General features: G+C 44.9%; 1 protein-coding gene across 2 annotated transcripts in view; it reads left to right on the top strand.

The window, feature by feature from the left end:
- The first annotated feature begins 3,041 nt into the window (after nt 1-3,041).
- The window catches only part of CHST3 (carbohydrate sulfotransferase 3), a 59,800-nt gene continuing 46,932 nt past the window's right edge, over nt 3,042-15,909 (top strand). Inside the window, exons 1-2 of one of the 2 annotated variants that reach the window (XR_008320151.1) lie at nt 3,042-3,952; nt 5,235-7,353. The gene's annotated coding sequence lies outside the window, so the exon portion shown is untranslated. Of the gene's footprint in view, nt 3,953-5,234; nt 7,354-15,909 lie in introns of those variants that run through there. The other variant, XM_053312072.1, reaches the window with a different exon arrangement.

The raw sequence follows: 15,909 nt of genomic DNA, 5'->3' as shown, positions 1-15,909 counted from the left end.
TGACTTTGCTACCGAGCTGCAGCCCCCGCCTCTTCCAGCTGTCGGGGAGGGGGGAGGTCACCCGCCCCCACCACCACGCCTCCCCCCTGGACGAGAGACACCTTGGCTTGAGCGCCCAAGAAGAGACCGAGAAGCCCCAACCGTTTCCTCAAGTCGACAACAACACACAGTAACACACAGCTTCTGCCAGCTTCTCTCCACCACGCGACCCAAAGGCTCCCTTTGCTGAGGGAGGGGGCGCAAATATGCTTGCCTGTGCTGCTGGGCTGGGAACTTCCTCCCTGAGCCAAACAGCAGGCGAGCATTTACGCCCTCTCCCTCGGCAGTCAGCTCGGCGACGGCACAGCAGCAGCAGCAGCAGCACAGACTTGGGCAGCTAACTTAACAATGGGGGCTGAGAGGGGATGGAGCCTCCCCATCTCTGACAGTTTTTAGAAAGCATTTGAAAACCCACGTCTTCACCCAAGCTTTTTCTGTTCTTTAAATTTTAAGGTTTTAATTCATGGTTGATTTTTAAATTGTTTTAAGTTTTTGTATATTTTTAAACTTGTTTTATACTATTGTTAACCGCCCAGAGACAAAAGTTTGGGGCAGTGTACAAACGTTAAATAAATAAATAAAATTGGGGTGGAGCCACCATTGGGTGAATGGGTTCAAAGAACCCGGGCCACCACCAATCAGGGGCTGCGAGCGCGGCCCCAGACATGCCCCCCCCCCGCATCTGACGTCAGATGCAGGGGCATTATTTGGGTCCCAAACAGGGCTGCGCAGCCCCGTTTGGAGCTGAAATCGGCCCACGCTGTGTTGGCAGCGCAGCCAGAGTGACTCTCACTGCCTTAAAGGCAGGGAGAGCCACTCTTGGTCTCATGGCCAATGCAGCAGGGTCGATCGGTCTCCCTCCCAAATGGGGCCGTGTGGCCCCATTTAGGAGAGAGATTGGCCTGAGCTGCATTGGCCGGAACGGCTCTCCCTGCCTTTAAGGCAGTGAGAGTCACTCTGGCTGCGCTGCCAACACAGCGTGGGCAGATTTTCTCCCTTTAAGGCAGGGAGAGTCACTCTGGCTTTGTTGCCAACACAGCGTGGGCAGATTTTCTCCCTTTAAGGCAGGGAGAGTCGCTCGGGCCCACGCTGCCCAATGCAGCGCGGGCCGATCTCCTTTCCAAACGGGGCCAGGTGGCCCCATTTGGAAGGGAGACCACACACCCACATCTGATGTCAGACGCGGGGGCATGGCTAGCTGCACACGAGCTGCTGCCAGTCACGCTGCACTCCTGATGCTTATGACACCCAGATCTATTTCTCCATACCAACTTCATCAGGAATTAGCATGACCCCCCTAAGTGCCTGCCTGGAGGTGGTATTGGGCTGGATAATAACAAACTGAAGTTGAATCCTAACAATATGGAGGCACTGTCTGTAGGGGGTCGGGGTCCAATAGATGGTTTAGATCTACTTGCTTTGGATGGAGTTACACTCCCCCTAAAAGATCAGGTTCGTAGTCTGGGAGTGCTCCTGGATTCCAAACTCTCCCTGGTTTTTCAGGTTGAGGCTGTGGCCAGGAATGCTTTTTGCCAGCTTTGGCTGATATGCCAGATAAGTCCATTTCTGGAGACAAATGACCTTAAAAATGGTGATACATATGCTGGTAACCTCTAGGCTTGACTACTGTAATGCACCCTATGTGGGGCTGCCTTTGTACGTAGTTCAGAAACTACAATTGGTACAGAATGTCACAGCCAGATTGGTCTCTGGGTTTACCCGAATATAACACCATATAACACCATAACACACCAATTCTAAAAGAACTACACTGGCTGCCGATATGTTTCCGAATGAAATACAAAGTGCTGGTTATTACCTATAAGGCCCTTAATGGCTTAGGTCCAGGGTACTTAAGAGAACACCTTCTCTATCATGAACCCTGTCACCTATTAAGATCATCTGGAGAGGTCTGGTTATGGTCACCACCAACTTGTTTGGTGGCAACTTGGGACTGGGCCTTCTCTGTGGCTGCCCAAGGGCTTTGGAACACGTTCCCTGAGGAAATGAGCATCTCCTTCTCTGTTTGCTTTAGGAGGACCTTGAAGATGTACCTTTTGCCCCAGGCTTTTAATTGAAATTGTAATTTTAATGTGTGTTATTATCTATTGTGATTTGTATCTGTTGTATGAATTTTAAATGTGTTATTTTATATTATGTTTTAATCTGTACATGCCAAGAGATTTCTACACTAGGTGGTATAGAAATGCAATAAATAATAACTAGCTGACCTGGCGCAGAGCATTGGCACCCCTAATTCTCCCTGTCTCCCCCCCTTGAGCTCCATTTAGTTCCCCCCATCAGCCCCATTTCGTTCTCCCCCCCACCCTGGTTTGTTCTCCCCCCCCCAGCTCGTTTGCCCTCTGCAGCTGGCCGGCCTGGCCGCCACTTGCCCTCCTCGCATCCTTCCAACCGCCACCACTTACCCTCCACTGGCTGGCCTCCACTACCATTTCCCCCCCAGCTGGCTGCCACCATTTTCTCCCCCGTCCACGTGGGTAATCAGCAGTTGCTCACGAACTCTCATGAGAGCCATGGAATTAGCCATGGGTATGTCTTAGAAAAATAAATATATAGATTATAAATTTAGTTATCAAAAGTGGGGCTGTGCATCTGCATGAGAATCTACAGAACCTTTTACAGGGGTGGGGGGCAGAGGCTGCAATCCTATACCCACCTACCTAGGAGTAAGCGCAATCCGGGCGGGCAACTGCCTCCCTCCAGCTCCAGACACCTATGTACACCTGAGCTCCAGGTATTTTATGTACCTTGCAACGTTTCTGGTGGTATGTAATACATCTGTAAGCCTTCATCTTCCTGGGCCTTTCCACTTGTTGATTCCTAATGTTATCAGGAAAGGTCTGAGTTGTGTTGACAGGCTTCAAGTGCTGCGCATCTCCACCAGGGGAAGGGAGAGATGGCCCCACCCTTAATACCTCGTAGGTAGAAATAACATGACGTCATAGCCGTGCTATCTCGCGGGTCCTCCCTTCCCTACTACTCCCACCACGGGGCCCTTTGTCAGATACCCTCCTGGCCTAGAGCAACCCTTTCTGTAGCACACACCCCCCCCCCGGGAGAGCACAAAGTGGCGCCTTTTATTCTGCTCCGTAAAAGCCCTCATCCAGTCAAGCAGCGAGCCCCACGCGACTATTTGCTCCCGCCAGCACGCAAGCGCCTCAGAAACCAGCCGCATATTTTGTCAGAAAGGGTCTTGGACAAAGCCAACAGAAGGGTCCTTGTTAGCCGGCTGCTCCCTGGAGAGGGAGGGTGGGAAGGGAGAGCGAAGAGGTGGGGTGGGGCCCTCTCCGCTGCCTGTCTCCTCCTTCGTCTGCAGAAGCCAGGGGGAGGCAGCAGCCTGAGCCAGGAGGGGATCTAGCGACTTTTCTAACACTTTGCAACTCTCCCCGCCTGGGGCAGCGGCGCAGCGCTTCTTCTCGCGCGCGGAGCCGGCCTTGCTGCGCCTGTGGGTTCCTTTGACGCACACGCTGCGGAGAAGCGGCTCTTCAGGACTGCTGGAAACCCTTCAGGAATCCAGGAGGGGAAGGGCTGTGTGTCTTTTTAGGGGCAGCCAAAGCGGGGAGGAGGAGGAGGAGGAGAGACTCGTCCCCAGGGAGCGTCCCCACGCCTGACCTCCCATACCCCGGGCTTCTTCAGTGCAAGCCGGTGTGAGGGACGGGAAGGGCTCACCCCGCCCCAGTCGACCCTGCACAGCCGCGCGGGGCAAAGAGGGGATTCTTAAAGCTGCTTTCCCCAGGAAAAGGCGGCGCGAGGCTGAAGGAGGAGAGAGAGCGCCGAAGGAAGCGCTCGGAGTGGATGGTCCCCAAGCTGCTGCAGCTCATCCCTTTCGGGGAGAGCTCTCGGCCACCAGCCCCTCCTCGGAAGGAGACGGCGCGGAGGACCCCGCGGCAGGGTAAGGCGAGAAATGCGCCCGGGCGTCTCTTCTTGTGTGCCAGGCGTGCTTCCGAGCCGGCTGCGCCGTTGTCTTCCGCTCCTTTCACGCTCTTTTGTTTCTTGGTGGCGAGGGAGTCCTTTCGTTTCAGTGATGGATTTCCAGCTTCTCTGATGTAACGGGAGGAGCGAGGCAGGGAAAGAGCTCTGGTGCATCCGGATGCTGAAGGAGCAGGAGAAGGACTTACCTGCTTTTCCAAGCAAAACAAAGCCAGACGATCTCCGCAAAGTTTTGCTGAAAGATAAAGTAGCAGGGGGTTGTGTTGTCATATGCGTTTTATTTAGATGCCTTTTAATATACAGATCCAAACATTGCTAAGCACTTTTGATGTCTCACTGGGTTAAAAAGAAGCATGTGCTTAAGTCTCACACTAAAATCAATGGGGTTGAGAAGTGCTTAACTTTGACTGGATTGTGCCCATATATTCTATTTTTGACGCAGCCTTTTGTATCTCTGCAGTACAGGGTGACTGAGAGGACTTCTTTATCTTGAAACCCAGAGCAATAAGCAGGGGCGTAGCTAGGGGGGAAGGGGGCCCTCTCCCCTCTCCCTGCCAGCCCCTCAGAGTGAGAGAGATAATAAAGAGAATAGGGAAAGGTGGAGCTGGGGCTCAGGATCTGGGGGCCCAGGTTCTTTGAACCCATCCACTCAATTATAGCTACACCCCTGGCAATAAGTAAGACATTATGTTGGATTTCGTTTTTATGGCCCAACTGGTGTTTAAGATGCAGGATTCAAGCTTTCAAGCAACACAGGACTCTTTCTAACCAGAAAGCTTTGATGCTAACTCAAAGTTTTTAAATTAGAAAGAGCTCTAAGCAAAAGCCATCATGCTGGATTTTAAAAACTAGCTGATCTATTCAGAAGTATATTTCTCAGAACTGCCTCATACAAGAGGAAGGGTACAATCCACCCACCAGGAGGTTCTCCTGCACCAGTCCCATTGAAAGGAGTGAGTGGTGCAAGAGTGCTCCTCTGCAGTCTCATTTAATTTTATTGGGATTTGCATAGAAGAGTTTCCTAAAAGATTATGTCAAATATGTTTTATACAAAAATAAGTTCTGTGCTGGAATCAGCAAATCTCATATATGGCTAATTGTGTCATAAATGCACACAGTATTAGTTCACTATATGCACACCTGACAATGGAAGTTGGAAATTCCTTATGGTCAAAGGCACCCTTGCTTGCTTTGTGTTCTCCTGTTCTGTGGTAGTAACAAAAACTTTGACTTCTTTATCATAGCTATTGTCTCAGCAAGTCTGTAGGTCACTATGATGCCCATTCTACAGATGGAAATGGAAACTATTGAATTAAAACATTCAGAAAAGATGCATAGTACAGTCCACCCATTTTCTGTACACAGACTGAGGGGAATCTGCTTTTTGCGGCCAAACATCTCCAGACTTTGGAACCCAGCATGTTGGGGACAAAGCCAGGCAAGAACCTTTATCCTGGATGTACAGCGGTTCGCATGCAGGGAGTTTTTGACATGGGGAAGCATTCAAGCATACAATTTCTCTATCTGCATTCCAAACAGGCTAGCATGCTTTTTATTGCAGGGCAGAGAATTGTACCAAGGTTTCTATGGTTCAGATGCGGAAAAATATAATGTAATATAAATCTATATGGGAGAGGTAGGGAGCAGGAAAGTAGCCTGTTGAGGATTTTGCTCATCTTTCTGCTCTGCTACTGACACAACCTGCAGTTGAGCTACTGACACAACCTGCATCTACTGTATTGACTGCAGGGGAAGCAATGTGGAATTAGCATGGGCAGCTTGTTGGGGATCCAATTCATTGACCTGAAACCTGAAAAGAAAAGACTTGTATGGATATGACCTACATCATCCACTGAAATGAGGCATCATTGGAGAATATCCGTGTGGAGAATTTCTCAGAGCAAGGGTCACTTTCATGACTTTGTAATGGTACCCAGGGCAACATACATACTAAATTCAGGATATCACTTAAAATATTTTGAGCAGAAGGAAGGGATTCCAAAAGGCGAAAAGAAAACCACCCCCAAAAGCAAGAAGATCCAGGTAGTACAGATCAGAATTTAAGTGAATTCAGTACTTCTGAAACAAAAAACAAATTCAAAATTCTGCATCAAGGTAACCCAACATTCTTTGCCAAGAAAAAATGAATTTTGTGATGTGTATAAATTATGCTGCTAAAACATATTGCATAATTTCTCTTTATCTTTCATAATTTATTATGCACTTGTTACTATTCTCACAGTTTATTCTGTTTCTATTAGTCAAGGAGAGGGGTAAGGAACTATGCAAGCCACTGAAACCCTATCCCCACCACTTGGAATGTTATTCAACAATGTCTTTGGTGTTTACATTTTCACCAGATGTTGCTGACACATCTTAAAGTGTACCTCATAGGGCTAGAAACTTGCATTTTTCAATGAAAGCTGAGCTCTTTAGGAAACTGAATTCTGCACTCAGCATCACAGCTCTGATGCCCTGAAGCTACATATCATTAAACTGTTACTTTTGCAGAAGCCATAGAAGTAAATATGCAAAGAAAGAAAATGCCCATTGCTGTCATAATCACAGTTGTCGTCATTATCAATTTGTTAAATGTCAACGTAGACTTGTGTAGAATATAAAATAGGCATGGTTCCTGTGCATTGGGTTTACAGTCTTGTAGTACACATGCTCCAGTGGAAGGAGAGTGAGAGACATGTAATAAGTGAGATATAAGAAAGATTAGAAATCAAAGCAAATTCTGTTATTTGACTACAGACAGCCACACTTCCATTTTCCAATTTGATAGCAATATTGGCACTCCACATGGACATTTAGGCCTATAAAAGTATACCATTGAAGTCCCCCCCCCCTTTTAAAAATTGGTATATATTGGAATATATGGAAATTCATCCTACAAACAAGCTTTTGTTTGGATGGTAGACCTAAGGAATGCTTCATTAAAACTAAAACTGTATATAATGTAAATTGTCAGCAGATTTCAAAAGAAGCAACATCATGGTAGCAAGAGACAGGCACAGAGGAAAGCTAAAGTCTTTGTTTGGACTAACAGACTAGACTTTTGCCAGATGAGAATCTCTTTTAACAATGTTGTTTAATTGACTGAATATGGAAGTACATTAATTGGGGAAAACGAAAAGGAAGGTTCATGCTTTGGAAGCTGATAGAAACAAAGGATGCTTACTGGATGTGTTGTACCAGCATCATTTGTTGCATATGTTGTAATCTCACTTCAATTTGCTCCTCATTATCTTGATACTAATCTTCACACATTTCTTGTATGTGCTTTCTCCTCTCATGACTGGGGGGACCAAATTCCACCCCCCACATACATAAATAAATAAAGCTGCATTTGTACGGTGAGATGTGATAATAATCTGATTTGGTGTGCAAAAACAAGGGTAGGGGAAAGTAGTCTTGAGATGTTTCTGTGGAATTGTGACATAACTTGGATTGAACGAGAAAGAATTAGCTGAAGAAATTTGCAAGGTGTGTTGGATAGGTGAGTTTGCACAAAATCAGCTTTTTAAACGTAATAGAAGAAAGACGGCTCTGACAACAAAGGAGGAAAGGTGGGCAATAAATCAAGATGACAGGCATTGCTAAACATTTACCCAAACTTCTTGCCCAAACGCTAGCTTCTCTATAAGGAGCCTGGAGGTATTAACTTTTGCAGGAAGGTGAAAGTAGGAAGTGGAACACAAATCTGTAACAATAAAGGACAAGATCTGAGATAATGTGCAGAGTGCACCAGCTCCTTGTACCAATTGCAAAAATGAGCTAATGCAGATCTGTGCTTAAAGAACCTATGGATAGATTCCTTTTCCATCACATCAAACAAGGATAGCAGTTCATGTTGCCAGCTCCTGTGCTAGTCTTGTAAAGGCAGAACAAGGCCGTGTATGGTGGAGACATCATACCTAACAATTGTATTATGCTCTGTGTTTATCTGTATTTTCATTCTGGTCCCAACGAGGGCATGTCCACACACATTTGAGGGGCTTACCTAAGGGCTGCAAGCTATGTAGCACTTTTGCATGGCTCATACAAATCCCTGCCTTTCCATGCTGTAGATGCAGAGAATTATGGATTGTGCAGTCCACAGGTGAAGGGTGACATGAATATGCAAAATCCCACATCATCCCTTTTTGTTTGAAACCTCCATGTGGACATGCTATTAGTGATTGGAAGAGAGGCTGAAAGGATTTGTAACTGCATCGTGGCATACAGTCATGACAAATGCTATTTTGATTTCACACAGGTATCCAATCCTGCCCATCTCCACTACCTCATTTAAAAAACGAAACAAGAAACCATTCACATGTTGTTCTCATCGATCAAACTGCCAGTTCATTAATTCAGTCCTTAGCTGTCTTTGCGCTCTGGCTTCTGTTCTGAAAACTGGCAGGCTATCTCAGGCCACACCAGACTTTTCTTGAATATGCCAAATGGTTTTTAACTTGTGTGAAATTGGGGTGTTTTTTTTTTGTTTGTTTGTTTTGTTTTTTTGTGGTCTAACATTACATGATATTGAGGAGAGCCACCATGGATGCCGCACATGGAGTATTGGATTTGGATATAAGAGTCCTACAGTGGATGTCTTGGGGAAGGCCCTGTGTGGTTCTCACCTGCCTCACAGGATTCTTGTGAAAATAAAGCACACTGTAAATATGAAATGGTTTATAGAAGGAGTAAATAATATTTGTAACAAATGTCTCCTAGAAAGAAGGAAGTGTTCTATAAGCTGGTCTAGGCTGCATGGAGTTTTCTGTAAAAATATGGTTAGTAAACGAAATCCATTGGTAACCTTGGTGTGGTTTTTCTGTTTTTAAAAAGTGACAGGATGTTATCCTCCAGACATTTAGCTACTGTCCAGAATGTAGCTGGCTCTCAAAAAGAGAACTTGCTCAAAAATATCCAGAAATTGCATCCTCCTCCTTGCCAACCTTACTCGGAGGGTGTAAAAGTTCTTCAATCCTTACAGATTCAATCGGTGGTCAAAAAACGGGCCTGGCTGTCATTCTGGATCTGAATGTTCTGTGTTCCTGCTTCTTCAGGGCTGACACAGTCAGGTTCATGCTGGTTTCATCCATGGCATTGCTCCTCTGGCTTGGACCTTGGCCACTGTGATCGGAAGCTCTGACTTCTGTTGACACACTTGATTGCTGCAGCCAAATTCTGGGATGGAGAAACAGATACATGGGTATATTCTTCTGTGAGAGCATGTAAGGACTTCTGTGGGTAATTCCTGTTAGTATTCAGAAGCGTTATCCACATAAATCCCTCATTCATCCAACAGGAGAATGGAGTGTTGTGTATATGTAAACTGCAGCATTTCATCCTACCTTAGAGTCCCAAGGGAAAGAGGATAAGCCTCTGCTCCTTCACAGCTTTAGTACTAGTTGCCCTTTCCAGTTACTAATTAGGGAGATTTATGGTTCCAAAAGTGGATGTTGAAAACACAATTATTTTTCCTGGTAACTTTTACAAACCTGATTTGATACTTGGACTGGAATTATGGCAGGGTTTCCTGGAAATGCACTGTATATGCAGTCCAGATGCATTCTGGGATATTCATCACAGTTCACTGGGAGCATGACAATGGATTGATTTACAAGAAGGAATTCCTTCTTAATACTGGTCCCTGCCTCCCAAGAGGTGGCTTGGGGGCGGTGGGAGAAAACTGAGCACACTACTTGCTTTAAGGTGGTAAAACAGAAGCAAACACAGATTCCAAACTAGCTTGAAGGAACAGGCATCCCATTCAGCAGTTTTTCTGGACTCTTTTTAACAGGGGAGGGTGGGAAAAGATTGACAAGTATAATGTAGCAAGATTTAACCCTCCCTCAAATAACAACCAAGCATCAATCTGCAGGCACATATTTTACAAGATAGGAGAAAAAGGAAAATGTTTTATAAACATAATCTTAAACAAACAAGACAGTGTTTGAACCGAGAATGTTTGAAACCAGAATATCTGACCTGGAAAAGCAGTTTATTGAGAAGCAGATGTAGTCCTGTGGTTTAGAACATGCCCCAAAGGCACAGCAGGGAAGAGTGTGAACACAGCAGCCAACATTGTCTTTTGCTACAGAGAAATATATAACTGAACAGCAACCAAATGCACCTAGGTTGTCTTTAATTGCAGAAGTGTATAAACCTAGAGCTCTCAGGCTAACAATAATAATAGATCAGCAAAAGGTTTCTTAGCCATTCCTTGTGGTACACAGAGTATGGTGGCCTATAGATACCGTGTTTCATTTAATACCCTCCCCATTTCCCAGCTCTGGTGAATAAGGGTGCATCTAGGGCAAATCTTGACACATTTTCTTTGGATCTAGGAGCCAACTCAAAATTTTTAGAAACCAGACAATGGTCACTTCACAAAATTACTGGACTTCGTGTGATGGAAATTGATTGATTTATAAATAAATAAGGTCTGGCTTTAAAATAAAAGGTATTTTTATTTTATTTATTATTTATTCTATAATGTGTAACAAGATGAAAGTGCTAGGTACCTGCAAAAATGTTTCTTAAAACAAACAGTGCCCCACCAGCAAAGTCTGCCTGCAGCATGAGGGAGGAAAGAGCGAAGGCAGAGAGGAAATGGGTGCTGGATTGTGAACCAGGTGTTTGTGTCATTAGAGCATTAGAAGAGCAAGGGAAGCAAAGTTCACCCCATAACGGTGGTAGTGGGGGCAGCAAAAACTAGCTCCTGTATTTTGGTTAATCTGTATAGCAGGCTAATCTTACATACATCTTACATTTTACATAACAAAAGTGAGAGGTGCATTCCAAGGGAACTGTTGTTGCCCTCACTTTCCAGTGCACAAAATGAGGTTAGGGTTGAACACTATAATATGACTATGCTATTCAATTCAATCTTTATTACAGTCAAAGACCAGCATAAAGTATAAGGGGTGATTACATATTAAAAGTAGACTATTATTAAAGACTATACAAATCAGAAATAAAAGTAAAATTTAAAATAAAACTATGGCTGTCTATAACAAAGTAAGACGACAAACTAATGACCCTTAATGGCCGAGTCCTGGAAATTGCAATTAACAGTAGTTAAGAATGGTAAAAAATGGGTACAAATATTTATAAAAGGCACCATAAAAACATTATTTTTAAAAAGGCATAAAAGAGAGAAGCAAGAACGCATTAAAAAGTTATATGAAAAACATGGAGGCATAAAAGGACATATAAAATCATACAAGGGCAACTATATACGTAGTAAGAGTTTTATCAATTTAGGGCAAGATAAAAAGCCAAGAAGCTGTGGGGCCGTAGGAGTGCTGTGCTGCCTGCCATGAAGTGCCTGGAGGCAGCAGGCAAAGCTGTGCTCGCGTTAGACCCTAAAGTTGGGCGCTGGACACATGCATGAGGTCATAATCTGCCAGATTTTAATCGCTGCCACGCAGAACCTGCCAATACTGTAAGTGGTGGTGGGGTTGCTATCAGATATTTCTTTATTTATGATTTGATTTGATTTCTGTACCGCCCTTCCAAAAATGGCTCAGGACGGTTTACATTAAAGCAAAACAATTAAAATAAATTAACAATTAAAACTGTAAAAACAACATAAAACCATTATCAAAACAGTTTTTAAAGACCCTGGAAAACCAGGCCAAACTTTTACAGTTTACATTTTAAAAACCCTGGAAGGCCAGGCTAAACAGATAGGGCTCTCCTGAAGGCCAATAATGAACTCAGATTACAGATTTCTGCTAGGAGTGCATTCCACAGCCCAGGAGCAGCTACAGAAAAGGCCTGCCTCTGATTCGCCACCAGACGTGTTGGTGGAAACGTAAGATGGACCTCATCAGATGACCTTAACATGTTGTGGGTATCGTGCAGAAGAAGGCTTTCTATAAGACAACTCGGACCTAAGCCATTCAGGGCTTCAGATAGCAGTAAAGAGGTGTAAAATTGGTCCGTATGATCAGGATACTTATGTAATAATGTTGGAATGAAGATGGCACAGATGTCCCTGTAGTACAAACACTGAAGGAGGATGTGCCCTGTTGTTTCTTCTTGCCCTGAGTTGCAGATATGGCTATGCAGTTGGAGCTGCTATAATGACTGACAGAGAGGATTTTAGGAGGAGGACTCAGGAAAACAAACAAGCATGACCCTGAGCCTGACCTTCCCCAAACTTCAGAGTCAGTGAAAAGAAAATGTACAAGCTAGCTGTGGATTTCACAGTGGTTGAACATCTGTTGTTTCTAAGACTTTCAATTGCTGAAAGTGTGATTTTCACCCCATCACACTCGGTGTGTGATGGGCCCTTCTTCTCATTAGGGCCGGGTCTGATGTACCATACTCTGAGGATTTCATCTTGGTGTGAAAGTGGTGGTATAAGAATAGAATATGAGCTCCTCCTTGCTCTCCCAGGGGAGAGCTGTTGCCAGATGTAGCCATCTCTAGGCTTCCATGTCCTGGAATCAGCACAGCCTAGTGACTATGGTTGCCTGCATCCCAGCTGACCCCTGGGAGTGTGCCCTTGGCTCCAGGCAGCCCTTGCACGGTCTGGGCCCAAACATACTCTCCTGCCTCCTCCCAGTTCCATGTCTTTCACTCCTTCCAATGCATATATGGATATCATTCCCATTTACTCACATGAGTCATCAGGAATTCTAAACATACACTTGATTGGATGTCTAGCCCCTGGCGATTTTGGTTTGGAAGAGAAAAACAAGCCCTCCTTTTTCTCTTTCTAGACTCACATGGGAGGAGGTGGGTTGAAGAGTAAGCCACAGAAGGTCCATACAGTATGTATGTACTTTTGTTCTTGTTTTAATTCATAAGCATTATTTTGAGGCAAGCAGTAGTTTTGCTTTCAGTTTAAGAAACTTTAGTACTGAGACTCTCCTTTACTGTTCCTTCAGAGTTATGATGACTTTTTCTCTAGACAGCTGTTGGTGGGAAGAAGAGGTTAACCTAGGCAAGGAAACACTAATAACTTTTAAAATGTTTAATTAGATTTTCTTTCTACACCCCCATATGGGACTGAGAAAAGATTTTCACACAAGATAAAAAGCCCTCTTAAAATGTATTTGTAGTGCAAATCTTCCCCCCCCCCTTCATTACTGTCTTTCATTGGTGTTTTAGAATGAATGCCCAGATGACTTAAGGAAGCCAAGGAAAGCTATATTGGCTTCTTGTCAGAGAAAGGTTGAAAGGGCTTCAACCTTTCCTTTATGTACTTTGACTTGCTTTAACTAAAGCTTTCACCAAGTGCAAAAACTAAAAATAGAAAAAATATACACAAGAATGAGAGCACGTTTGTGAGCACACATATCTGACCACTTCCTCTTGAACTACAGTATTTCACTGCAGTGACATGAGAGGCACTACCAAAAAACTGAAAGGGGGGGCACTAATAGATTGGGTTTGAGGAAATTGAGACCTCTCACTAGAGGCAAGCCCAACTGTGGCCCCTAGAAACTCCAGGAAGGAAGAGCTTATCTTAATGCTTATGGGTCCTTATGGAATCCCTAGCCAGTGGCCCAGTCTTCCTTTCCTTCTACTCACTGTCTTCCCTGTTTACATGTCTGAAAATGCTGAGCTCAAAATGGCAAACTGGGATATGCTGCAGTTTTCAAAAATTTCCATGACGTAGTAAGCATCTTTCTGGTTCTATAAAGTTCCAGGCACTTGCAAGCACCTGTTTCACAAGCATCTCCTCCTCCTGAACTGTTCGCTGGCATGAACAGGAGATGTGCTGTTGGAAAGCTGAGGGGAAAGGGACACACTGTGGATGAGGAATATATTACATTTTAGCTGGGAGGGGGAGACCCTCGAGTGCCACATACCCCTAGGAACAGCTGTAAGGAAAAGGCTCTCTCAGTGCAGAGTTAAGAACTATTGTGAGTTTGACATCAACCAATGCACCAGTCTTCTCTAGGGGTGTGCAAAGACCACTGTTTCAGCTGTGGTCTGAATTTGGACCGGCCTGCAGTCTGGCAAACTGGTTTGGTCTGGTTCGGCCAAACCATAGACCGGTCTGGCAGTTCAATGTGGTGCCAGGGTGGGTGGGTGGCAGCAAGTAGCCCCTTTGAAAGTAGAGCTGCAGGTCCTTACCTGCATGACTGCCACTCCAGGTAACCTTCCTGCTGCGGTGGAGCTCTCCCCAGCAGCCCCGGTGCGGCTCCACCTGGCCTCTGTGGAGGCCAGGTGAGTGATGGAGCCACGCGACCACCACATGTGGGCTGCTGGGAGGAGCGCCGCTGCAGCAGGAAGCGGCCTGGCGTGGCGGTCACATGGGTGAGGACCTGCAGCTCTACTTTTAAAAGTGCCGCTTGCCGCCCCACCTGGCGCCACCTCGAACTGCTGGACTGGTCTGTGGTTCGGTTGAACTGGACTGAACTGGTTTGCTGGACTGCTGACCAGTCTGAATACAGATTGTGGCCTGAACCACAGTTCATGCACACACCTAGTCATCCCCCCTTCCTATTTGCATGTTTGAAAAGCCAGATATATCTATGCAGTTCTATGAGAATATAAAGCAACATACCAACTACATATAAGATAAAGGGTGAGTGAATCACTATACAGCAAACACCTTCCCCCCTTTTCTGACCATGTGTTTAATTCTTGGATGAATGGAGCAAACTATTTTTGTCATGCTGTCCAATGCTATGCATGCTTGTTTGTTTGCTTGTTACATTTCTATACCACCCTATCCTTCCAAGGGCTCTGGGCAGTTTACTCAGAAGTAAGTCCTATACATTAGTGCAGCTTACTCCCAGGTAAGTGTTTACAGGATTGCAGCTTTAATGCACAATTAAAGGCAGTTCCATACATAATGTGTTGGATGGATCTTCTGTTTTGGATGTGCTCACAATTATGGTGATTCTGGTTAAAGAGTTAACTAAAATTGCTGAGCTCCACAGAACTGGTTGTGAGAATGCAGATTTTCTGGGCAAACCACTCTGGTTAAACTGCATTTAACCAGGATCAGATCCTGGTTAAATGCAGTATAACCACAGTGCTTTGACAAGGATTGCCCAGAAAAATCTGCATTCTCACAACCAGCTCTGCGGGGCTCAGCAATCCTGGTTATATCTCTACCAGGATCAAGATGATTGTGAGAATGCAGCCTTTGTTTAGTTCACATAGGTACTTTCTGCTCCTGCTTTTCGCCCCAAATTACAGCAGTTCTAGCTATGTATGTGGTGGAAGGTCAAAGTTCTGCAACAAGGCCACACATTCTACATAAATAAAAATGGAATCCTGCAGCAATGGCTTGTTTTGCACAGTTTATCCCACTTTGGCTAGTCACAGGGAGAACAAAGAAGTGTTCAGGGTGCTGAAGTTCTGCCCTTGATAGTTCTGCTCCCCTAGCTGACCTCTCTGAAATTACCCCATCCATTGCCCGCATACTTCCAAAGATTCTTCACAGAGAGAGTCAAAAGCTTGCTCTTTGAATTGCAAGCTCAATTAAAAAACAAAACAATGCTATGCTATGCATGTTTACCCAGAAATAAACCCTGCCGTGTTCATTGGAGCTTGCTCTCAGGTAAATGTGCACTGGATTGCAGTCTATGGCTGCAGTGTTATACACATTAACCTGGGAGTAAATCTCATTGAACACAGTGGCTGACATCCAGACTAACTTAATGTGTAGTTTAACTTAATGTGTAGTACTACTCAGGGAGTTGTTGAAGGACTACTAAATTTCAACAGGATTTGCTCTGAGTTTAGTCAGAATGTCAGCAGTGGGGCATACATATGTGTAAATATGCATAGGATTTTGCTGCATGACTCTGAGATACTGAAGAATCTTCCACCCAGTACCAATGGAGAGCCAGCATGGTGTAGTGGTTAGAGTGCTGGACTAGGACCAGGGAGACCTGAGTTCAAATCCCCATTCAGCCATGAAACTAGCTGGGTGACTCTGGGCCAGTCATG

This window comes from Hemicordylus capensis, chromosome 3 (assembly GCF_027244095.1).
Source record: "Hemicordylus capensis ecotype Gifberg chromosome 3, rHemCap1.1.pri, whole genome shotgun sequence".
NCBI lineage: Eukaryota > Metazoa > Chordata > Lepidosauria > Squamata > Cordylidae > Hemicordylus > Hemicordylus capensis.
The sequence above is the reverse complement of the archived record's forward strand: the minus strand, read 5'-3'. Positions and strand labels throughout refer to the sequence as shown.